The following is a 26,507-nucleotide window of genomic DNA, read 5'->3' on the forward strand; positions in this document are numbered from 1 at the left end:
CCACTATACTGCTTAAATGCTTGCAGAAGAATCTCATAGTATGCATGCACTGTCTCCTTCAATTCTTCTGTTGTCCTGTCAATCTTTACCCAAACACTTTCCTTAGGAGAAATTTTAATAAGTAATGACCTTATTGTATTTTTTCATTACATCATGTAATGGTGCACCAGTTTTTTGTTTCTGGACAATCTACTGTAATCTTACATTCAGTCTAAAGATCACTTTGGACCACAATGTCAAACAAGGTGTCTAAACCCTTTAGTAAAACCTTTGAAACCTTCACAAATCTCTCAACTTGTCTATACCATTCAACTGGTTTTTCTCTCAATTTTGGGACATCATTTGTAAAGGACAATATATCCGGTGTAGTCCATGGAACATGAACATGCCCTCCTCCTGGTACTTCCCTCATGGAAATATTTTCCTTTCTGTATTTTCGGTTTCCCCTTCAAACATTGGATACATTAGCATAGTTGCCTTATTGGTTTCCTTCTCTTTAGACTATCTGCCTTCCTATCTTTCTAATTTACCCCATTTCCTAAGTGTTGAAAGTAACTCTTTAATCTGCGATCTTATTCCTGATGATTTTAGACTCTCAAGATCTTTGTCACTGAAATCCAATGGATAAGTATTTTGCAATATTTTTGATTTCTGTATGTCTACCTTATATTTCTGGCCAGTTTCTCATGAGTATTTTTAGCTCTTCTAGTGATATCCTTACATACAAACAATAATTCTTTATCCCGATAGCCAACAATCCTTCCAGGACTAATGGTTCCTTAAATCATTTCTTCTAATTCTACCTTACGTTTAGCTCCATCAAGTAGGTTTTCACTTGAATTTCTCATCCTGGTAGTTCCTTGTTCTCCCACACCTTTATCAAAAGTAAAAGGATCTATGTCCTTAATTAAATCATCGAGTTCCTGTGGGGTTGGCCTTACTGTCTGATTTAATGCATTCTCTTGTGATCCCCCACTGGCTCCCACCAACCCATCAGGTGACAAGAGTTTCAGAACCTCGAGTTCCCATTTGTAAAGTTTTTCCTGCCATAGTCTGTGATCTTCTACTAGGAGTTTCTGTGATTCCCTCTACAGTACCAGATAATAGGGATGGTCTCACTTGATTATGGGATTCAATAGTCCAAATGGTCCCTGCACTAACTCCAGATTCGTTTTCTTGTTGTTAAGTATTTATACTCGAGAAATTGGAATTTATTTGATGTGTACTCAATTTCTGTGAAACGGTATTTGCTCCCCCCAATCCAGGGGAACTATTAAAGCATGTATTTGCTGTCCTCCTATAACTGATTGATACAAAAGTACCACACGTCCTATGGTTGCTGGAACTAAAAGAGCACGTGGAGCATTCAGTAGTATGGGGTTATTAAATCCAACTCCTCTGGGTGTTTGCTCTTCAATCATTAAAGGTCTTACAGGATTTAAACTATTTGGCAATGTGGCTGCAGCTGGTTGAATTCCCACAAATGGATGTTACCCTCTCTGTGACTGTTCTTCATTATATGGTGGAGGTCGATTCATCAATTCACTCAAAAATTCATCATCAATCTCATCACCATTCGCATCAGTTAACGTGAGAGCTTCAGTGTTTTCAAGATGTTTTTTCTTTTCTTTGCATTTTTCTCCCTCATTCTTTTCTGCAACTAGTACAGGATACATTTGTGCTTCCTCTGCAATATCCCATCTCCACATTTTCCATTGAGCATCCCACTTAGCCTCTACATATTTCTTTAAAGTGTTCTTATATCTTCCCTGTTATTTTCCCTGTTATTTTTCTTTCTCTTTCTGATGAGCCACATGTTCCCATTATCCAAGAGCTGCAAATTGCATAGGTCTTGGTGGTGGCTTAATATCATTTATTTGTCTCCTGAAGACTTTTTTCATTAGATGTTCCATATTAAGGAAAAGCCGAAGGTCAATCTTTCTCAGTATACTTCATCCAATTCTCTAACCAGACCATACAAAGCAGGCGGGCCTTCAGGTGCTATCAGTACTCCTTCTCTAGTGGGTAAAGGCACATCTCCATGTATCAATGTCTTAAATCTCTTTAAATTTTCACGATTTCTGAATAACATATTTTTGTCCTTTATAATTATTTCACCCCTATTTATAGAGAAATACACTTCCTTATTACTGTTCTAGCTCCCAATCACTGCACAGCTTTCTCTGACACTCTCGACCAATTCCAGCGCAGTTTTACACCAACCGTCATATCGCAGCGGGACGCTTTTACGACATCAAGCCAACTCCTTGCAGCAACTGGTCTCTCCTTTACAATCCAGCTTATTAAACTCCGTTCTTGAAAATCCACTAAACACAAATTCATGTTTGCCTGCTCCACTAAAAGAAATTATAGATCTACATTCACCAGAATTTATTCATTCAACGAGTGAGAAAATTATGACCAGCGCGACTTTACCTATAAATCCTAACGATTAATCTCCGTACACTTGAGAAAAATACCAAAGATTTTAAATTCTTTCACACTCTCACAAAGTTCCCTTCTATGGTGGTACTGCCGATAGTGTCTCATGTACAGCGCCTTCAAAACAGCAGATAAACTTATTCAGCGCATGCCACACTGAGACCACCCTTAGGTGTATATCCTGGAATCTTAGGCCACTTCGGCCTGATAACAACTTCAATACAACAATACCCTATTCTACACAAAACACTAAAACATTTCTCTATCAATTCTCATTAGTGACACATTTAAACAACAATATCATACAGCCCTATTGATACTCACTTAGCTCATCATCTTGTTGTCTTCAGAACTAGCACACGTTCAAATGCTACTGAACTTTGAGCTTGGGAAACCTATTGCGACCTTAATATTCATCTTCTTTATATCCCAGTTTTGTCACACAGTAAACCACCTGACCAGCTACCAGAAAATTGTTGTAGTGGTAAACTTGTTGGGTCTTGTGTGCTATTTTATTTAGTTTATTGCTCTCCTATCCCTAATCAACCTCAGCTACAATATCAAATCCTCCTAGGTCCTCCACTGGATCTTGTTCTGCGCTGAAAGGGACCATAATACGTAGGGGATGACCAATTATCTTATGAGGACTTAGAGTAAGATCATTATCAAATAGAATTTTGGGGTATAATCTACCAAATAATTCCACCTCCGATTTTGTTAACCACCAAATCAAATTGAACTTAGCCACAAACAAATAATGAGACAGAATCAGCAGAGTGATTTATCATTGTAATTGTATTTTCTATTTAGATTAAATAAAAAATAAAAAACTAGAACACGGCCTAGGCATAAAATAGATCAGATTTAATAAGCAAGCTCTGTGAGATCCAAATATGAAGGAGCTAATCTTCCTCAGCCGAGGGACATTTATCCTAAGGAAAATGAATTAGTAGGGAAATCAGATGTCTCTCATACCAACACTATTAGGAAAATTCAGTGAGTTCCAAATGACCAATTCCAGTTCATAGAGAGAATCATCTGCCAGTGTCTGCAATGTCAATGCCACAGCTGCTCTGACGAGAACCCTTTCAGCGGAAAAGGTTCCACTACGTTAGCACACCAGCCGGCAGCAAACCACAGTATTTTGTCACAGTACACGTTGGTTCTGGAAATCCCAATTGTCAGTCTCTGTATTGCAAGATGGGTGGGGGGGGGGGCGCCCCTCAGTACAAAATGTAGGCAATTATACTCCATCAACTCCAAGTATACACCCATTGACATCACCAAATTTGTCAGACCAGTATATTCCGTTGGTTTCTCACAATAGTATGAGATGATGTAGCAGGTAAAAGTATACAGATCCGGAAGAATTAAGTAATCCATTACTCACCATTTCCTTAGAGGCCCAGTAGTTTAGTCAGTAGTCTAGTCAGTCAATTATTTGTTGAATTTAGAAAGTAGGCGATTTCATGCTGTCATACCTTGTCTGCCCATTTCTCAAGCGTTGCTCTAGAAAGTTGAAAGTAACACTTTTGTTGCAAGTCTAGTCAAGCAAGCTACTAACGTCAGAGAAGGCAATTGAGTGATAAAACACAAGTGGTACCTTCACAAAAAGGTACCATAGGATTCAGACTATTCAGTTCATAATTTCATGCTAACAAAGGAAGCAAAGTTTGAGGCCTTTATGAAATGGGGTAAAATACGAATCTCACATTATATAGAATAGTGCAGTAATTTCTTCAATTAAGCATATTAATATTACTTCATTATAAATTGCTATTAGTTCATGGAAGTATAAGGTACCCCCAAAAAATGTTTAATTTGCCATCGTTTCACCTATAATTTTGTATATCGCTTTTGCACTTTGGATGTTATTACAGCATACAAGGTTTAAAGATTCATCATTATTAACCTTTATGAAAGACAATCATAACATAACGTTATGTACTATCTACTTTTCTTGTCATTCTCAGTGCTCATGTTTATACATTCTAACATTGTTATCCATTTTCTAACACATGAAACATTTTATTCTCCATCTAAAGGAGGGGAGAGAAATTAAGGTCATGCAAATACTCAATCTTAGATGAGAACCATATGCCTAGATATCGCTTTGGATGGGAGTTGATACATATAACCATGTCCGAGTGTAAAACATGGGGATTACAACCACACAGTATTATTTCTGTCTTCGTCTTATTCATTTTATACCCTCCCAGCTCCTCGTATTGAGCAATAATCTCGAAAGCCTTTTGTTGAGTCTCCTTCCTACTATCCAAGATTAGCATAATACCATCGGCATATAGTTTTATTTCATCAATCTGTACTTTTTGAGAATGGGCCTACTCAACACGGCGCATTTTAAGTAATACTCTTTGCTTATTGCCTGTCTAGTTATGTTGAGTGCTTTTTTATTAGCCCTAGATGAAGTTACAGAAAGCTGTCATAGCTCTGTTGTACCTTTTGTGCTAAAATGTGTTTTTGTTTTCTAGCTTTTAAACTATTTTCTGCATCCTTGCTTATTACTCTCCCTCTAATGAATGCCTTCATGGCATCCCATACAATGCCCGATGGTGCGATCTTATCATTAATCATCAAAAATTCCTTTATCTTCTCTTTGAGAATTTGCACCCATCCTTCCTCCTGTAGTTATTGTTTATTGAGCACTCTATGTGCCCCAGACGCTTAACCACTTCTAAATCGAGAATAATCATTGCGTAGTCTGAGAACCTAATAGGTTTAGTGGTTTGAGATTTATAATTGAAGGCTCAGGAGATTTTAAAAAAGTCTATACATGAAGAACTGCAGAATCTCCCTGAAAAGCAGGTGCATGTAATTTATGTAGGGCAAGCTGCCTTCCAAGGGTCGACTAAAGCAAGTGTTTCCTGGAAGTTTTAAGGATTTCCGATTTGTCTGATTTTTTGCCTTAACTAAGGAATACACCTTTGAATCCTACAGCAGATTAAAATCCCCCCACAAATATAAATTCACCAGGATTTTGTAAAGCGATTAGAACAGGTCCTTGTATGGTGTGATATTATCTTCAACTGGGGCATAAAAACTAGCAAATGTTATAAGCTTTGACCATACCGAGCAGCTTACCCTGCACCAACGACCCTCTTTATCGCTGGCACTGTTGACCACTTCAGCACCCAACCCTTTTGACAAAAATATAGCAGTGCTGCAGTGGGCGGGATAGCAATATGAAAATCCTCTATGTGCTTTCCAGTTTTTGAACATCGAAAATCCTGACAACTTTCCAACAGGGCCGGACTAGGAACCAAAACCTGCCCTGGCAAAGTGCTCGGCCGCCACCCTCCCCCCCCCCCGCGGGGTTAGGGGTGCCGCCGAGCTCTTTCCAGGGCCAGTTTTCGGCCGATTTTGTTACAAGGCCGATTTTGCAGCTATGCTGCAAAAACGACCCTGTAACAAAAACGGCCCCCAGGGGCCCAAAAACGGCCCCCACCCATGCAGCGCACCGGGGGATTGCCCGGTGCCCGCTACGGCCAGTCTGTCCGGCCCTGCTTTCCAACCAGGTTATGAGTCTCCTGAACCAAAATTGCTGCTGGGTATGCGGCTAGAACCCAACTTCATGATGTCCATAGTTTCTTAGCATTATTAAGGCCATTTGCATGAAAGGAAACTACCTTCAGGGAGTTACTCAAACGGATAGTCTACTCTACAATAGGCTTTGAGAAAAAATATGGTTTTACTAATACCCCTCCCACACCTGCGGACCAAAGTTACTCCGCCCAAATAGAAGTCTTTCACACAGGTAGCGACTCGTTCCAACACTTTAGCCCCATCTTTATTTTGCATTAAGCTGATGAAGAGGAACATTCTGTGATTGACAATCCCTTCAAACAAGGTTAACATTCCACTCTACCTCTCTTACTGCTTAAACCAAACAACTGCATACCCCGCTCCATTTCTATCAAGCTTTTCATGCCAACCCTCCACCTTGCTCGTGCCCCTTGATTCCAACTCCCTCACCCCACTCACACCTGGCATGGTTATTTTTATTTTATTTATTTATGGCATTTATAAAGCGCTCTGTAACCCTACGGGCATCCTGGCGCTGTGTACATAGCTAAGAGCTCTGTGCATCAGGGGGGAGCAAGGAGGGAATATCTTATGAGTCTGGATGGTTAGGTTCTAGGAAAGAGCCAGGTTTTCACCTTTTTTCGAAAGGCCATCAAATCATCTGTTTTCCTGATATCAATAGGTAGACTGTTCCACAGATGTGCTGCCGCTATGGTAAAGGCTCTCCCACCACAGGTGGCTTTCCTGATCCTTGGGGTGTCGATGAGGCTGGAGGAGGAGGATCGAAGGGACCGAGTGGGTTCGTACCACTTAAATTTATTTTGAAGTGGACGAGGGCCCATCCCATGTACTGCTTTAAAAACAGTGCATAGGGATTTAAAAAGGATCCTCTGGCGTATAGGTAGCCAGTGAAGATCTGCCAAGGCAAGGGTAGTGGAGGCTCTTCGCCCACGAGAGAGAGTCAGTTTTGCCGCAGCTGCCTGAATGGTCTGAAGTCTAGAGATCAAGTAGGCAGGGGACTCCAGTAATAGGGAGTTACAATAGTCAAGGCGGCTGAGGATGGTGCTTCTTACTACAGTGGCTCTAACCTGTGTTGGTAGAAGAGGCAGCAGCTTACGCAGTCCTCTTAATAGAGCGAAGCAGCTACCTACCTGCTTGTTGACGTTGGTCTCAAGACTCAGATTTTCATTAAAGCTCACTCCGAGATTCCTTACTGACTTTACCGGGGTTAGCGACTCCCTAGGCTCCAGAGGCCAGAAGTCTGAGGGTAGACTTCTGGTGATTCTGCCTACTTTGCAATGCATTATTTCAGTTTTATCGCTGTTGAATTGCAAGGAGTTCTGTTTGAGCCATGATGCCATTTCCCGCATACAGGTGTGAAAAGTTTCGAGTGAGTCTGCCTGAGTACCGTCGAGGGAGATCATCAGCTGCGTGTCATCCGCATAGTTGATCACGCTGATGCCGTGAGTCTTGATGATACCCATCAGGGGTTGCATGTAAATATTAAAAAGTATTGGGCTAATTGCGGACCCCTGTGGGACCCCGAAAGGAACAGGAGCAAACTCTGACTGGTACGGAGGAATTGCTACTGCCTGCCATCTGTCTGACAGATAGGAGTGAAACCAGCCAAGCGCAGCTCCCCCGACTCCGATGTTCTGCAGTCTGGTCAGTAGGATGTCATGGTTCACCGTATCGAAAGCGGCGGACAGGTCGAGCAGGATAAGAATTGCTGATTCTCCCCTGTCCGCCCTCAATCGTAGATCGTCCAATACCGTCAGCAGGGCTGACTCGGTCCCATGTGCTGGTCTGAAGCCGAATTGCTCTTCCTCCAAGATGTTATTAGTTTCCAGGAAGAGGGCCAGGCCTCTGCTGACCATCCGTTCTATGATCTTGATTAGGTAAGGCAAGAGTGATATGGGTCGGTAATTTTTATGGCAGCTTGGGTCGAGATTAGCTTTTTTCAGCAGGGGAGTAACGACTGCTAATTTCCAGTCCTTTGGTACAATGCCTGTGTTAAAGGACTGTATACACAGCTGTCGAAGTACTGGGAAAAACTTGTTCCCAAAATCCTTTATTATTTTGTGCGGGAGGGGGTCCAGCGGGGATCCTGAAGTTGTATTGAGGGCTGTCTTCGCAAATTCTAATTCTGTCGGGGTTTCGAGATTCTCCAGGGTAGCCCTTGGAGTGAAGGATCTTATATTTCCTTCGTTTTTCTCCCTGCTGCCCTGCACTGGGGGGAAGGGGGCATCCTTCATATCCTCGATTATATTTGCGACTTTTTCCTGAAAGAAGGAAGCTAAACCATCGCATAGCTCTTGTGATGGTCTAATTTGACTGTTGGCACATTCAGGATGAGACAACTCTTTAACTAATCTGAAAGTGTCGCGAGATTTATTGGAGCTGTTAAGAATTAAATCTGCGAAATAGTTAGCTTTGGCGATATTAATTTCCTTCTTATAATGCCCAATTGTCTGCCTCCAGGCCAGCTTCTCCTGTTCTAGATAGTTTATTCTTCCTTGGGGGTGGTTCCCCACCCCCAAGAGTCTGGCACCTTGACCTTGTGCCAAGATCGATTGGCCTACCCCAAACCCTCCGCCACACCAGGGTGCTGTGGTGCAATGGTACATAACAAAAGTGCACAAGCGCTCATGCCGAAAGCCACTAGACATCCCATCTCTGGTCAAAAACTGATTTGCTAAGGCTCATTTAACATTTAAATAGTGATTAGAAACATAGTGAACGAGGGCCCAGCCCTGAGAGCCAGCGTTTGGTGCCAGAAGAAGAACAGAACAACATGTAATGATCACAATCCCTAGCCAGAATAGCCAGAAGTCCGGTTTCTAATTGTGCGATATTTAGTTATGGTTTATTCGATATTTGCTGTAATAGGTTCCTGAGCCTCAGAGATATCGCAGAATAGCTGGAACCGCCCTTTTACTAACACCTTACGTTATGACTTCTGCGTGATCAATTCATCTTTTATGACCCTTTTAACATGATCAAATAAAGATGAATTGATTGATTCATTGACTTCTGCGCGATTATTGCCTGGGCCCCTTATGCTTTGAAAAGATAAAGCATCTTTACGAATTCTTTCCTCCGCTTAGCTGCTGAGGCAGACATGTCGGAGAATATGCAACAGAGAGGAATTTCAGGAGTACTGAACTGTTTCTGCTTGACAGCATTGGATAGTGCTAGCTCCTTCAGCCGATAGTCTCCAAAATTCATGAGTATTGTGCGAGGATACTTTGAATTCGGGGGCTGATATGCTGGCACTCGATGGGCTCTTGTAAGTGTATGATCTCCCAAATATTCAGGGAGAACATACGTTTTGATAAAAGTGCTTGCTGTCCCTGGAGTCCTTACGGGACCCCCACAATGCACATATTATCTCAAATGATTTTCCAGTTCCTCCAACTTATACTCAATTGACGATTTCTGCTTCTGGAAGGTAGCCACCTTCTCCTGCAGACTAGATACCTGATCCTCTAGCTGAGAGATCCTTACTTCTGCTTCTTTTAACCTCTCCGGGATCTGGGCAACTGTCTCCTCGATCTTAGAGTTGTGCATGTAAAGCTCCAATTTCAGTGGTTTGTGAAGTTTTCAGGTCCCTTATTTCCTCCAGGATGAGATTTAACATAGTCTTGGCTTCCCATTGCATCGTGGGTGGGAGATCCTCCTGCAGTGTTTCATTGCTTGGAAAACTAGGTTCAGTTGCATCTTTCCACAACCTAGGTACTCCTACTCTGTATCGATTGAACCCAGGACCATTGCTGACTTGGTAGGGGATAACAAGTGTTGAAATAGCATAAAATTTCCCGCTGGGAAGAGAGCAGGCCGCGGTTGCTGAGGCCGCGGAGGTTGCGGGGGTTGTGGTTTCTCAGGTAAATCTGCCCTGAAGCATGCACGTGTCCCCAGACACGGTCTAACCTTCAGAAAGAGAGGGTATTCCATGACTTCTTTAGATTTTAGAAAAGTAACCTCCAGTTCCGGGTTAACCTCCACTGAGTTTTGCGTTGAGGTCTGAGTGGGTGAAACTGACACACATTCCGGGCTACGGACGCTCTGAATAGAGCTAATAGAGACAGCATCCAAAACCCCATCTTTAAAATGCTGGTTCTCATTGATGCTCGTGCCTTCTTCACAGTCTTCAATATTACTCGGCCAAGGCAGTACGGTTTGCTCGTGCTGTAGCTTGCCCCACTTGATTTTCAGCTTGTTGGGTCGGGTAGATGCATCAAAGTGGGTTGAAGTTGTAGAGCCAGAGACCTTAGAATGGCTTTGCATTTTTTCACCGGTGCCCCCAGTCCAGGATCTTGTTAGTCTCCCTTGTTCAAAATCTATTTTCTCTGTGTAATTCTCTCCCGTTGACTATCTTAGGGAGAGTCTCCCTGATTAAAATGTGTGTCCTTCCATTATTCAATTTCCTTTTCTCAGCTATCCATGTGTTTTATCTGCATCTTGTTTAAGTCTGTAGAGTCCATGCTTTTATCATTTATCTGGCAAAACAAATTGTCAAGAAATGCACTACACACTTTATATGAACTCTGGGAGGATGGAGGGTTAGCGCTCCCCCATCTTAAAGATTAGTACTTTGCCTGCTTTGCACAATATATGTCTAGGTTTCATTAAAAGTTTCAGAGGGTTTTTTAATGAATAATTTTATCTAGTTGATTTTTAAAAAGTTTCATATTCTGGACATGCTAAAGTCTGTTAAGCTACCCAAAAGAGTTCGCTATAAGAGTTTGAAGTGGTTCTTTCGGAAGCATGGGGATCGCCATGGGAGATAGTCCATTCCCCAGGTCTACGCTGCGACACCACTGGCCGTTGTAGATATTGAACCGGGGTGAAGCTTGCACCCGAAATTGTTCAAAAGTGGGAAAAAGCGGGATATTGGAAAATATCAGACTTCATGCTCAGGGATAGATGACAAAATTTAGCGAAAGTCCGACAGCGTATACAGGATGACTTTTTCCTTTTGGGCTCATTTAGAATACTCAATAAAATATTGCTTAATCTAGATCTTGACCAGATCCTCAGCAGCAGAGAGGTGATTTTCGCTCTAATTGGTGATGGGGTACTGGAAAAACTAGCCCCTATCAAAGACCCCAACCTCACCCAAAAAGCGATAAATAAATGGGACAATTATGAAGGCTTGGAAACGACTAATAAGATGTGAAAGGAAGTTAGTATACTGAACTTTAGTGTGCTGAGGGGGTCTAATTGGCATTGAATGTTTTGTTTTCTAAATGGCTTCTATCCAGAACTCCAGATTTTTCAAAACACATTAATTCCAGTCTCCCAGGCAACTGCATTCTCTGTATAGGTCAATTCCCGGCCAGTTGGACGCATGTAATCATTGCTCATCCATTCTGGGATTCTGGGCTGAACTATTTCAGTATCTTGTAAGTGAATGGATGGTTAATTTAGCTTCAACACTTGGCTTAGAGTCTTGGGGTATGATCCGGTATTGGGCCTGTCCAAGAGATGGGTAACATTTGTATATATAGCAACAGCAGTAGTACGGTGCCTTTTACTTCAAAATTGGCGAACTCAGGTGATCCCCAGAATAAAGGACTGGCTACAGAAAATGAGGCGAGTTAGAACCAGTGAACAGCTATATGAAATACGAACTAGGGTAGTGAAGAGATTTTAAAAACTCTGGGGCCACTATTTCCTATCTGTAGAAGTAGGACTAGTTTGAAAGAGTTTGACTAAATTATTTGAGCTCTTCTACCACATCTTGTTGCAAGCACTTTATGAGCTATTTTTCAATCTGCTTTTACGTCAACTGCATTTATAGTATTTATAGTCTATGTGCCTTGTTGATAACTGCTCTTTGTAAGTTGTTATATCCCATGTATTTATTAAGTTGCATAATATGAAATATGTATTTTTATCTATATTTATTACTCGTATGATGAGTTTCTGATCAATATTACTCGGAATTTACATTAATGTTAATGCAATATTTGAATCCAAATAAAAATTATACATTTAATTATCATATAGAAGTTTTCTGTATTATCGTTTATTTATCACGTTTACCTAAGTACACATACCACTAAAATGTCAGCTTTCACATCTACTTATTAACTGCTTTGTGTTATCAGAAAACCACTTCTAACATTCTGCATGCTCTTACGATGCAGTATCTAAAGCAGAACTTGTAAATAAATGAAAGGTAATAACTCTGCTCTGTCAGAAGCATCTTAGCCTAAAGGAACTCTGAGCTAAGGACGACTCAGCTAACATCACAATGTCGTATGTGCTACCCTTTATAATCCGTGCCTTCGACATTCATGATTATAAAATAACTCCCTCTGTAGACATATGAGCCACAATTTGTTCAGATGTGTAATCACTTTGTAATGCGTCCCTCGTACATGATGCCTCCATCATTACTGCCATGAGGGCTGCAGAGGTCTTTCTCACGTTGAGTCCACAATCGAAGGCTGGGAAACCATCCAATTGCACAATTATGTGCAAAAGTGCAAGAGTTCCCTGTGGCAAGAGTGGATTCTCAAACAGCTATGGAACACAAGCTTAATTACACGTGCCCCCGCAGAAGGGCTTTCTCCGTGACACATCGCCGAGTGCAACTAATTAAAAGCGATAGAAGGAGAAAAGATTAATTTTTCAGCACATTATTGACTTTCCGTCGCGGCTACTAAATCTGAGTGAAATACAGCACTTTCTGGCTGAATTAATTCCAGCAGCCGTTGCTCAGAATGTTGCTGGGACTGAAGCGGGTCACTTACCAGTCAATAATGATTTTCCCTTAGAAAGCAGTTGAAGATACGGGAGCAGCAGTTGCACATTTGCATGGCTGCTTAAAACCACCAGTCAGCACACAATAGGGCCTCAGTAAGATGAAAAATATCCCTTAGCCCTTTTGGTTGATCGGCTATTCCACTGCCATATATGGTCAGTGACGTAGAAAGGTTGCCAGTAGCCTTAGTGCAAGCAAGGAAAATGTCCTTCTGCTCCTCGGTTAGGTGATGATAGGCATGCCTGGCAGTAAGATGGCACCTAACAACCATAGCCTTGGCGCCACTGCACCTGCTGCATCATTGATAGCTCCGCCCAAAATATCGTCCCTTTATGGATAGCAACATACACCAATCTCACTCAGAGAACGTGGCCCAGGAGTCCAGAAACGAATGCGTAGTTGAATGCATCCTTGCACAGATTAAAATGATTCTTCAGAGAAATGCACTAAATGTCTGTTTTTAAAACACTCATTTGGATTTTTGAGATCACAGCGATTTTATATTTTCATCCATTTCTCCTGCATTTCACAAGACTAAATCAAGACGTTGTCTTTCTCTTTGCCTCCGGGTGCATTGTTGTAGGGCAGACTGGCCATCCTCAAAATACCATACTTTCATTATTCGGCAGGGAAGGCTAAAGCTACAATGCCATGTTTGCTTCGCGTTCAGATAAGGGAGACAGAGTTTTCCGCTCACCCCCACCCCAAATGTCCCTTCTTCCAGATGTAGGTTGCTTTGTTGACAATGAACACCTGCCCCTGCTCTTGACCTCTGGCCCTTCATCTCTGTCTCATTCCCTTCACTAACATCCACACTTGGAGAATGTGAGTGCCAGCAAGATTTGTCGTCCCCTAGCGAGATTTTGTAACATAGGTGGTCGTGGTCAGAGGGCTGCTTCTCGAGTGGATTTTCCACTTGCGCGGCTGTAAATTCAACTCGAATAACATCACATTCTTGAGCACCACATGGTGCCGTTTGCGCTGCTTGCACAACTGGCGCTGAATTTTAGCGTGAGCAGCACGATTTTCCACCCGTTGGAGGAACTCCACAGAATCTCTACTTTTTATGTAGCTCTGCAGAATTCTACAGGGTGAAACCCTGCGAGTTCCGTCCACCCTGTATATATATATATATAGAGAGAGAGAGAGAGGCAGAGAGAGAGAGAGAGAGAGAGAGAGACAAACTACATAATGGGCATCTGTGAAGTATGGGCCTACATTAATATGAATCGGTTCAGGTGAGGCCATAGGCCAAGTGGTTTATATATATATCACCTAAACCCCAAGATGGCAATACATTATGTATCTTTCATATTACATGATTTATTATTAGATTTTAGTACTTTCAGAAAGATTTGACGCATTTGATCCTCCTTCTCTGTTTCATTTTTAGTATTCTTTGTTTGCCTGACATTGCAGATACCTCTGTCAATGTTTCGAGAAATGCGTGCATTGTTGTTGGGGAATAGATAATGTCATATTTAAAATGTATTTGCATGCAACAATGTTTATTATTATAAGTCAAATTTAAAATGAAAGGCAGCATTGTAAGGAAATTAAAAACACATTTGTAATGTGCTTTTATTTTGCAATCCATTGACATTATAGAGTAACTCTAGCACGACTGAAAAGGGGAAAATAAAGTGCATTTTGGGGCCAAATAAATAATTTTGTGCTTTCAGAATTCTGTTTTTACCGTACTTGTTTGAGGGACTTCTGGTTGGTGCCTGTCCACGTGTGGAACCAGCAGTGTATGTCAACGCGGCTTCCAGTGATGCTGTCCTCATGGTGTTTGTTCTGTGTGATGGATTATTGACCCTTTGGTGCATCGTCTTTGTGTCAGGGACACTTGCAATGCTGTTGGCCACAATGGAGGGAGGGAGAGGGAGAGGGAGAGAGAGAGAGTGCTTGCTATGTTAAAAAGTTTTCTAAAACGCACAGATTACTCCAGATGGAGAGTCCCGGCACTCGGATTACAATCATGATAGAAACAGGGAAAGATCAAGAGATAATCCAGCTAACATGGGCTTCAACTGGAATTCCATAGAGCATATTATCAAGCCCATTATCGCCGTTTTAGCGGCAGTTTTCTGCCAAAGCGGCGATAATTTTATCGCCTGGCTTGGTAATATGCCCCTTGGTCGTCAAAAGAAAGATGTGCATTAAACCATATGCCAAGGACCTTTACATTAGGCTTGGGGCTGGGAAAGGAGCCTAGTGGCTGCGGCCACCATGCCGAGGACCAAACTGAGGGTTGCTTCCCAACAATGAGATCCTCAGTTTTATTTGCATTACGTGTTAAGCAGCTTGAGCTCATCCAGAGGGCCAGTTCTACCATACAGGATTTGAAGCGTGGAGCAGATTCTCATTCATCCTAGGCAAGAGTGATTATCAATTCTGTGCCATCGGTATAAGACACCATGGAGACATTGTGTTTCCCAATGACATCTGCCAGGAGGTGCATATAGATGTTAAATAGCATAGGGCTTAACATAGATTCCTGGGGCACCCACTGGGCCAGGGGAAACACTTTTGAGGCATATGGGGCTACCTGGAAGGTGCAATCTTGAAGAAAGGAGGCTAGCCACTTAAGAGCCAGGTAACACGCTCCACGCTGATCTGAGAGATTCTGAAGCCAATAGCAGCACCAATTCAGTGCTGTATTGAGCACGGAAACCAGATTGAGACTCATGCAGTAAGTTGTTAGCTTTTATAAAAATGAGTCAATTGTGTATTGACATGTTTCTCAGCAACTTTGGAAAAGAACGGGAGAAGAAAGATGGGTCTGAAATTTTCCGGTATGGCAGAGTCTAGAGAGGATTTTTTAAGGAGAGGTTTAACAATGGCATGCTTCCAGCGTTTAGGCAACGTACTGAAAGCCAAAGAGATGTTAAGAAGCCTATTCAGTCCAGGCAGAAAAGATTCCATGGCTTATTTCAGAATCTTATGGGTGGCAGGGTCCTTGGAGGAGCCTCATTTAACTGTGGTGACCAGCACCCACAGTTCTTTCTGGGAGGGGTAGACAAAACTGGAAAGGCCATCCGCAATGGCTGGAACTTCCCCCCAGGCTTCATAGCTGCCAGATTCCGTCACAGATTCTGGAAATGACTGATAAATACCAGACACTTTATCGTAAAAGCATTGGGCACTGGAGTTACAACTCTCAGGAGAAGGGAAGGCCTGTACGGCGACCTGATCTAACAAGGTCAGAGATTTGACGATAGAGAATAATTCCCTTATGAGTTGTGAGCAGAGTCCATTTTATGAGTGTAGAAGATCCTCTTGGAGGTGCACATGCTTTTATGGTAAATTCTCAATGCGGCATGGTCATTTTGTTTGCTGATGGCACTCAACTTTGTGCCATACGCGCTCTGGTTGTTCACAGGATTTTTTTAAGGATAAGAGCTCTGCATTTAACCATTCAGCAGAGGGCTTGGTTTTTCGTGCTACAAGATCCTTTAATGGGGCGACCTTTTCAAGGGCCCCAGTGATCCAATTGTCCAAGGGCTGGTTGGCTGATTCATTATCCTTGCCAAGCTGAAGCTCATTGGACTGCAATGCCTCCTTAAAAGTCTCTGCGGTGACCTTGGCCCACTTCCTGTTCTTATAGTTCCTGCCAGTCCTGTGTATCATGGGTGGACTGGAGAGTCCTAATTTAAAGGGGACCAAATAATGATCCAACAACGGAATAGGAGGAGGGGTTCCAACAGACAGGGCCTGTGAGATGTCAAAAACAGGTTCAAGCAAATACACTGAAATATGCACCAGACTGGTGACCCGCTGAGACAGTTGGAGGGTATTAAGGTCACTTATAAGAGAGGTGGGGTGTGTCTGTATGTGTATATGCATGCATGAGCGTGTGTGTGTGTGTGTGTGTGTGTGTGTGTGTGTATGGGAACATTGCAAACTTCATCCTTTCTGGGCTTGCCAATGTTTGTATGTGAGAGAAGCTTGATCCGATGATTCTGGTGCTTTTTGTGAATGATGTTACACTGTTACTGCCTGGGTCAGAGAACAGATGTGGCCTGCACTGTGTCTGTTCTGCTAGTAATAGAAGCTTGCACTGCTGCTTCTAAAGTGTGTCTTTTTCAGCAGTGCTACAATAACTCAATGCTAGATGCATGTACTATAAAAGCTACTTGAAAGAGCGGCCACCAATTCTGTTTCTATTTCAATCATTTTGGAGTATTATGGATATGAACTCATTGTATTTTGAAATATTTTTATAAATGTAAAGGTTTTACATCAACTATAAAATTTGCCATAATTCAGCCTTCAGTAACTTGTATGCAAGTGAGAGCATGTATCCCCCATCTGGCTAGATAGTCACCCTTTCAGTATTTTAAGGGTAGCTTTGCTGTCAGAAACCACAGTCAGAAGTATCTGTGTAAGCTGTGGACCACCTTCACTAGCAGGTTCCATACCTAAAGATATGTATAAACAAACTTATAGATGCTCTGACTAATCCCCGAGAATGTGATATCAGTGTAAGATATTGCCTCTGTCTCACTTTAAGACTGTATGACATTTGCACCTTGAGGTATACCCTTGTTGTATGTAGCCTCACTTGAAATATATGTAACATGATTCACTTCTATCTGTGACCTTAGCTGTTAAGATATTTGTAACCAAAAACATAGTTACATGCTAATGCCTGAGCCTGTAATATCTGGGTAACTTGAAGGATGATTTTACTTTTGTTTGCTCAGACATGCAAGGCCAATGTAACCCAAGAGTTGCCTTGCTATTAGTAGAGTAGTCTTTATTTAGAGTTTAGTGGAAGAGATACTCTAGCACAATTGTGGTGAATATCCAGTCCACAGTATTACAAGCGCTACAGGCCATGATGCACTTGTAATACTGTAGATGGCATATCCCACACATTTGTAATGGGGTTTCCAGCCTACCAAACTCTAAATAAGGCACTCATTTGGAAATATATATGTAATTTAACTTTGTTGCTGTCACATAAATAACTGACGGAATTGTTGTCTGAGTCTTGTGCGATCTGCGCAGAGTGTGGATACATCTGCTGCTTAGGGTATGAGCTTGTACAATCTGTATAGCCTGAGGAATAGCTCAGAGGCCTTGTTTTAAAAGATGTCTCCAACCCCCAGAAGTCTTCAACCTTTGCATGTGTAAATTTAGGTTAGCTTTCTTGTGTGACACCGAAGCACATAGCTATGTTATCAAAAGCTTAAATGTGAAGCTCAGGTTTCTCAAGTCAGAGCCTCTGACTTCTTTTTTGACCCCAACTAATTCTGCCTCAAAACGCCGTGGCGTATTTGGATGTTAAACAATTTAAAACATTTAGCATAAAATTATCCTGGAAATGCTGCAATACATCCCACATGTTTCTTAAATGAGTGGCGTTTTTTAAAAACCCTTAAAAACGTTCTTTATTTTGAGTTATTTTGAGTACAGTGAGATTCAAATCTGTCTTTTATGTTTGATGAACTGTGGTTGTAGTTCTTATAAGTGCATAACCGCTTGTAAATTGAAGTTCTTTATTACCCAGGAATCAATCTAGGGAAATTAATTTTTAAGATGTGTAATTTGTACCACTGATAAAGTCTAAATTACGGTCTCAATAATATATTTGTACCTAGGACCCCAATAGCTCTTAAGGTGGAACTGCCTGTGTACAGGTCTAAAAGGGAATTAATGGTCTGAAAAATGGAATAAAACTGAAGATTTCCTAAATGGTTATACTCTGCCCAGGGCCCACATAATCCTTAAAATCTCTCAGTTCAATTGTATAAATTCCAGGATTTACACATGTTCGAAAATATAATCTGACTGAAGTATACAAAAAAGTGATTGATGGAATGCTTGAATTAATCTCAACCACTAGTAATCACTTGGGGCAACATCCCAGTTCATCGTTATTTTGCACACTATTCCACCTCAGTTTGTACTCAGCCATATTTAAAACAATCTTGACTCTGCTCCAATGGGAATGGTCCAGCCGAACTGCCAGGCCAAATCCAACCTGAACTTATTATGGCTCATCAGTCAGGTATAGCTTAGTTTCAGTGGCACAGTGTCAAAGGAGCCACATCTGGGCATACTCGTTCCACTTAAGGTGTCACACTGAAGTATACAAAATGGATGGAATACTTGATAAATCCAACCACTGCTAATTACTCCGGCCGCATTCAGGACATTGTTATTTTGCACACCATGCTACCTCTATTTGCACCCAGCCATATGGAAATTAGTCTTGACTCTGCTCCAGTGGGAACAGTCCAGCCCGAATTGCCAAGACAGATCCTCCCTGACATGCACCAAATTCTTTAAGTCTAGAAACTGGGACAGTGGTCCAGCCGCGGTCCGTAGTAGGAGTAACTGCAGGGCGGTGACGTGGGGAGGGGGAGGGGCAGGGTGGGGGGTAGTAAATTATGGATTACGGAGGTTTACAGGTAAGTTAACATATAAATTAATAAAACAAATTTCGTTGCGTGCACTGCATCGCATTTGGGGATGCAGTGCACACAACGAAATTTGTTTTATTAATTTATATGTTAATTTACCTGTAAACCTCCGTAATCCAGTATGGGAACTAGAACAATGAAAGACATATGAGGCAAGGCAGAAAGAAATTCCAGCTGGGAGGAAGTACGAGAGTAGTTGGAAGGAAGAACCAGGGTAGTATCAACAATGAAATTGCATTTAAAGGGTGCAGAAGAAAGGTGATAAGAGAGATGGTACAGGGGTTCCGTCACAAAGTGCAAAGGAGATATGTTGTGCTTGCCACAATGAATAAGGAGCAAAAGCATGTATTAAGTTATCAAAAAATTTAGGAAAAGAAAATTCGATTTTTTGGACCAACATTTCAGTAAATGCCATTGAAATCAATTTACATTTTAACTTTTCTAGTTATACCTCTTTGTTCCTAACCTAGGCATTCCGCTTTTGTTTATCTATAGTCAAACATTTTACGAATTACAAAACATCATACATCTGAGAAATTCTAATGTGTAATCTGCATGTGAAAACTTAAGACATTTCTGAGAGCTGAACTTAGTACAGTTTGCATCTGCTTACTGGTAGACATATACTATTTAACTAGAGGTCATAATAGGAAGAGGATTGACTCAATTGGGTTAGCCCTCAGTCCCCCTAGTTTATGTATCTGTCACTTGTCTTTTAAGTAGTATGTCGGTAAAAAGTTGTGGTTTCTTTGTGTGAAGCATAATTTGAAGGGGTAATCTCCAGTTTGAAATTTAGCCAGGGTCCAGTGTATTTCATTTAAGATCAGGTTTACAAAGACAGAGGCATTTCTCATTACCGATATGATAAATTAGTTGCAGTATGCTGAATATATTGTTATCTTATAGGTTCTAGTTTCTAATGTTGCAACACATCTTAGTTCATTACCAGTAAAAGAATATGTTTTTTACTAATTAATACATCAATTTCCTGTTCCAAGCAATGATAAGGTATCAGTCCTGTTAAGATCTCCATTGTATCATTAACAAGCTAATGGGGACTATTCGCACAGGTACATTTACATCTATAATGGCATCACTAAAAACATCAAATATTACCGACAATTTACTAGTACTAGTGGCTTTACAACTGTATTTTATGAATATTGTATTTTATATATCTAGGTATATATATATATATATATACATTTATAGATATAGATACACACACACAAATATATTTTATGTTATATGTTAATTAATTTGAGATATTTATTTTCAAAACGCTACAGCGCTATTAACCTAATTTTGAAATACATATTTAATTGATTTAAGTATAATCAATTAAGTTAAAATTATTTTGGGGATTTATTTAGAGAAAAACCCGCTCAAGTAATTTGTTTATTTTTATTGTGTGTGTAAATTAAAATACGAAAAGATATGTATAGATTTAACCCCTTCGCTGCGGCGCGAATTCCGCCGCAGCGCTGGGGGGGTTTGTGGGGTTTGCGGCGCCGCTATGCTCATGACGGAACCATGCCGTCATGATTCACGGGCGAGCTGTGCTTCGGACGGCGAGGTTCCGTCATGACTCCACCCACTTGCGCTAATCGCCCGCACAGGCGGGGAATTAGCGCCGCGTGGGCGGAGCAGCCGCCAACGGCCGCAGCATGACGGAACCACTCCGTCATGAGCACACGGCGCCCGTGGCTCATGACGGAGTGGTTCCATCAAGGGCATGCAAGGGGTTAATTTGTATGAATTTAAGTATTTGTTTTAAATATTAACTTTACCTTAATTTATATATAACGAAAGGAGATAAAATCTAAATAATAGTTATTTATCATTTTAATTTCATGTTTTGCCATTAAAATAAATGTATATATATTTTTAGAAAAATGTAATACATTAACGTATTTAAACATCTTTCCTAAGGCGTTCTATTTTAAGTTACTTCCACCGTTATTTTCTGTGAGAGGGTGTTGCAGTACCAATGGTTGGCCATGCATGGCGCTGCACTTACTACAGCTTTGAACTGGAGAACATTTACTACCGCTGTGGGACCTTTTTGGCTATAGTATTTAAGTAGTGGAGTTTGTAAAAAGAAATTGCATAACCCTCTAGTGGTTGGGTGCATATCCCTCCTTACAGCACTCTCTATTTCTCCCTTATTGTCTCAATATTCCTTCCAAAATCCTACCCATTTAGTTGGAAGTAGTCCCCATTTACTAGCCCCTCCCCTATCCGTCCGACATTTACTACTAAAACGTATACCTCTGTGTGGAGAGATCTCTGCAATTGAGGTGGAGATCTCTGCATATAAAAAAAGGAGAGGCAGAGGTCTTGAGCTCAGCATGTATGTCTTTGAAGTGCATTTTATAGAATGTTTGTAGTACAATTATAGTACTACTAAACATACTACTATGTTCAGTTTGTGAATAGGCCTCATTGTGTCTTTAGTATGTGGTTCGATGTTCTTATCATATGGCACCTTAAGAAGCCTAAGTATGGTATTTTAATTGTGGATCTGCTTTTAAACTTTTAGAATGAGTATGCTACTGCAAATGAGTAGTGCCTCTGTATTTTCCTATTTTTTATACTCAATTGTATAACTAAAGAAGCACATATTTTAATTGTTGATGTTTATTTTACATAATGAGACATTTATTTTTTTCTATTGTTTTAAATCAAATGTGACATGATTTGTACCAGTTTATACTCAAAATAAACTTCTTTACCACCTGAGAAGAGGAGAAGGAAAAAGGTCAGACTGTGGATGGAGGATTCCATCTGGAAAGAAAAAGAAAGTTTAAAAATAGGAAGTTGGTTACAGGACAAGGAAAAGGTCCATAGGGTGCCTCCCTGCTATATACCGCATTGCCAAATATCCCCTGGTAAAGTGTCGAATAACCAAAATTCCCCTAAAAGCATGTTGTCAAAAATAATCATGTTTTTTTTAATGTTTGGTTTGACCTGGGCTTCAGCATTTCAACATAGGTCCCTGTTAAACAGCAGGGAACAAAATCCCTGTGGTTTTCAAGTTAGAGCTGACTGGACGCCTGACAGTGTATAAATCGATGGAGCCCAGAGTTGGAATAAATTGAAGTAACACAGCTTAGCAACTAAAGTAGCTGCGCTGCATTGTCTGAAAGGAAGAGAGCAGCACTGTGCCATATCTAGTCAGATACGGTGCTGTTTTCCTCTCTCCGTGAGCTGGCACACTGTAGGATGTCCTGCTCCATGACACACACACACCCTTGTGCCATAGACCAAGGGTGTGTGTGTTCCAGTTCGAAAACTATCCTTTAACACTTTTCCTGATTTTTATGTGTCATGAACAATACAGCAAGCAGGATGGAGCAAGTAGGAAAAGCAAGGACGAATGAAAGCATTTCTCCTTGTGGCACCTGCCTCGGGGAGGCATAAGATCATTGCACAAACCCTGTCTACGAATGGTTATAGATCGTGATTTGCAGAAAAGCCTACAGGTGGTTGCATGGGATCGCCCATTTACCACCCAAGGAGGTCACCCTTGACACAAACTTATGCAAAGTAGTGCATAGCACAACTTTGCTGTACTTTGGTAAACTACCTAGTGCAAAGGCTGATTTGTGTTGGATATTAAATCCCAGCATAATACTTTGGGCCGACACCGTTGCAATCTCTGGACCAACTGACATTCGGTTGGCGGTCCCGACACTGCTATTGCAATGCGACCGCATATGGTGCGGTCGCATGCTCCAGTTTCTCGATGGGAGCTTGTGTTGCACCCATAAACCACAGCACAAGCTACCATAGAGAAATGGGAGTTTCTGTTTATTCCTGCACCGCATGGCAGGAACCTCTAGGTGCCTGCCACATGGTACAGGTATTAACAGGGGGCACCTTAGGTGCACTCTTGGCCCCAACTGGAGACATTGAAGGAATGGAGGCCCTGCTAGGGTCCCCTAAAGTCACTTTCCGACAGGCTTTCCGTGTCAGGAAGCCCAACTTGGAAAGCCTGTCGGAAACCGACATCGTAATCCTGAAGGTGGAAACACTGTCCTTAGGGATTACGATGAGGCCTCCAACTGGCCGATGGGCTCCTTGAGCCTGTCGAAATCCAGTCAGAATGACCAACTGGTTTCATTTTCGACTGCACGCATTGTAATGCGGCGGGCAAAAGTGAAACCTATGGCGTCGGTCGGAACAGAGGTTTTCCGACCAACATCATAATAGGGCCCTATGTGTCAAGTTTGCATATCAAAAGTAATGCAAACAAGGGGCAGTGCATTAATACATTTGGTCCTTAACCTCCCTATGTATAAACATGCTTGTGTAATCCACACTTGATGTATAGCGTCTCTCGGCCCCTCATGTAATGTACAGTGCTCCATTGCTTTACAGCTAGGTTTGTGCTATATAAATACCAGTTCATCCATAGTGTTTGATGCTTGGTGTTGTATGGAAACGTGCGTATCCTGACCAAATTGGAGCAACTTTACACAGAAAGTAACTGCACTTGAGAGGCAGCCCGAGTCTTTTCAAAAAACTCTTTTGTCAGAATACTTTCTGTTTAAACTCTTTTGCTTCACTTCACTAAAATAAAACAATTTTTAGTGTAACCCTCCTTCTGAAGACGGAAGATGGAGTCATCACTCACTCCGTACAATACAAGTTTAAAAAATTTATAAAAACTGCACAAAGACAATGTCATTCTGTTTTATTTGCTGATGGACTTGTTGTCTGCTCTGCTTATGAACACGCTTTATTTTCTGTATATCTGTATATTTACAAGATAGCAGAAATCATTCTTTGTACACATCACCTTCTTTCAGCTGTCACTTACACGTCCACATGTCTGTCTGGGAAACAAAACGTGGCGCCGTGTTTCTTCAAGTCGGGCTGTCATGGCTGTCTTCCCCATCTGCCGGGGAGGTACCACTGCAAGTTGGCCCTCCCTGATATGATAGCGCAGTGACCTTTCTTTCTCGTTCTGACTAAAGCAGGTTGCGTTCCCGCCTCCTCCCTCTCTCTGCTCACATGTTATCATGATGAAAGAAACAAAGAGGCTTTCAGAACAGGAGTCACTCATCCTTCCAGGATTCACTGCTTGCAGGCAGTCATTCATAAGACCCAGAACCTGTCTCATGTCCAATTAATGGTGCTGGCGTCAATGGAACAGCCATTGTGCATGAATAGCCGGCTTTTTCTCCATTTCAACCCATGCACGCATGATATAGCAAGCATTAATCGGGCAGCGTACACAGCGCGAGAATTTGGCTATTTAATGTTTCGCAGAGGTCAACGGGACACTTTTTCTTCAAACAAATATCTCTTTTCATGGGAACTGTACATCGTTTGATGTACTTGGCTTTAGAACGTGCCTGGGATAGAAAGTAAAATACATAACTATCCTCTGGTGTGCTGTGGGACATTTTGCTGACAATTTCATTGGGAATGCTCGCTTAAAAGACAATAAAAGTCACGTCCTGCAAAAATCCATTGTTGTCCAAAGCTGCATGCTGAAACATAACAGCACGAATATGTAAGTACAGAACAAAGTTATCCTGCCAAATAACACCATCGTCAGTATCAGGCTGACACAGAAGGGTTTTAGTTATCTCTGGTTCTTGTGTTTTGATCATTGACAATGAAGCATGCAGTCTGTGGGTGGAGAATCCTATTGTGTGTAAGGTCTTCACTGGGTCAATCAGAGCACCAGGACAAGGTGGCGAGACTCTCCAAGGGAGGTGCACCCAAGCCGGGCAAGAAAATCCAGGTTCTTCCCACTCAGAGCCTTTTCCATGCTGAAAATGGGTACAACGTGACCTTGCGATTAAGGTATTGGTCCTTGTGGAATCCTGCCTGGTGACAACTTGCAACCTCACCCTGCTGGAGGATTTTGAGAACCAAAAAAGTGACTAATTCCGATGGTACGGCAGGAAATCTATCCCAGGGTCTAGTGTCCTAGGTTTATATGAAATCCAGCTTTGATATACTCAGAACTTTTTAACCCTCAGAAGACTAACGGCTTCACCTGGAGCATGTCAATGATGTAACTGACTTTAAGGACGCTTGCCAGCTTCAGGCTCTGATCTTGCAATGATGGAGGATTCTGATTTTCAAAAGGTAGACTTAGTCAGTCGTTAAAAACTTTGACTGGGAGGACTTGTTTCCAGCCTCCACTCCATCACACTCAGTCTGATATTACACCTACTTGTCTGTCAACCGCAAAATGATCTTTTTCAATTGACCTTTACTTTTTCTATGCTTTTTTGTCTAAAATTGTTAATATTTCGTAAGCCTGCCCTTATCTGATTTTAATAATTTGGGTGTGTTTCTCCCTTTTCCTAAATTGGTTTGGTATATTTATTTTGTAGTTTTCTTGACGTTAAATTGATACTACTTGACCTTTTCTAGGGAAATGCCTGCTACTTGTTCTATAGTAGCAGGGGTTGAGTAGAGGTTCACTAGAACTTTGTGCTGAGCCCTTATCAGGAAGTTTGTATTAAATTGGCAATAGTTCCCCCTTCCCACATCAATAACCCACGTCTGACAATTATCACACAATACATATTATAAGAGAAGTCTGGCTCTCAAAGGGGCACGTTGACAAATTGTTCCCCAACCTTGAAGTTACTGTCTCTCTTTTCAGAGCCAAAGTAAAAAATAATGCCCTTATTGAATTCAATTACAAATCATACCCATTACAAAATTGAAAAACTTAAATGTTAAAAAAACAAATAATTTCGATATCAGAGAAGCAAGTGCTTTCTTACGTGGTAACCCGCTCAAAAGTAAGTTTCAAACCTCAAAATGAGAAGCAATAATAGTGCCCATTAATGATTTGATAACAATTTTGTAATTTTGTTTAAAAGATGAAATCCTTTTGTGTATCACAGTTACCTGAATTTCTAAATAAATGAAAATATACCCCTATATCTGGCGCTATTCAGCACGTCCAATGAGTTTGCAGTCAAACAATCTTTTTGAACCTGAAAGACGAGAGACAAGTTTTGACTTTGTTAAAAATCATCAAGAATGATTAGGATGTTATTTTATGAATAAGTTTAAAAGCTTAAGGAACCCCTCGGTTTTCAGACATATTTAAAATCTGAATGAAAAAGATATATTGCTGCAAGTTTAGTTCTTTTCCACTTCTTATGAAGGAGGAAAGTGCACGCATGGTCCAATACACGATTTTTTCTCAATCAAAATGTCACTTTCTATGGTCTAAAAAGAGGTTATTTCTAAATTAATTCTCAGTCCTGAATTAGAATAGTTCTAACAAACAAGCGCAATATATGCATGTAGAATCATATACTGTATTGGCAAAG

The sequence above is a fragment of the Triturus cristatus genome, chromosome 4_1 (genome assembly GCF_964204655.1).
Source record: "Triturus cristatus chromosome 4_1, aTriCri1.1, whole genome shotgun sequence".
Classification (NCBI taxonomy): Eukaryota; Metazoa; Chordata; class Amphibia; order Caudata; family Salamandridae; genus Triturus; species Triturus cristatus.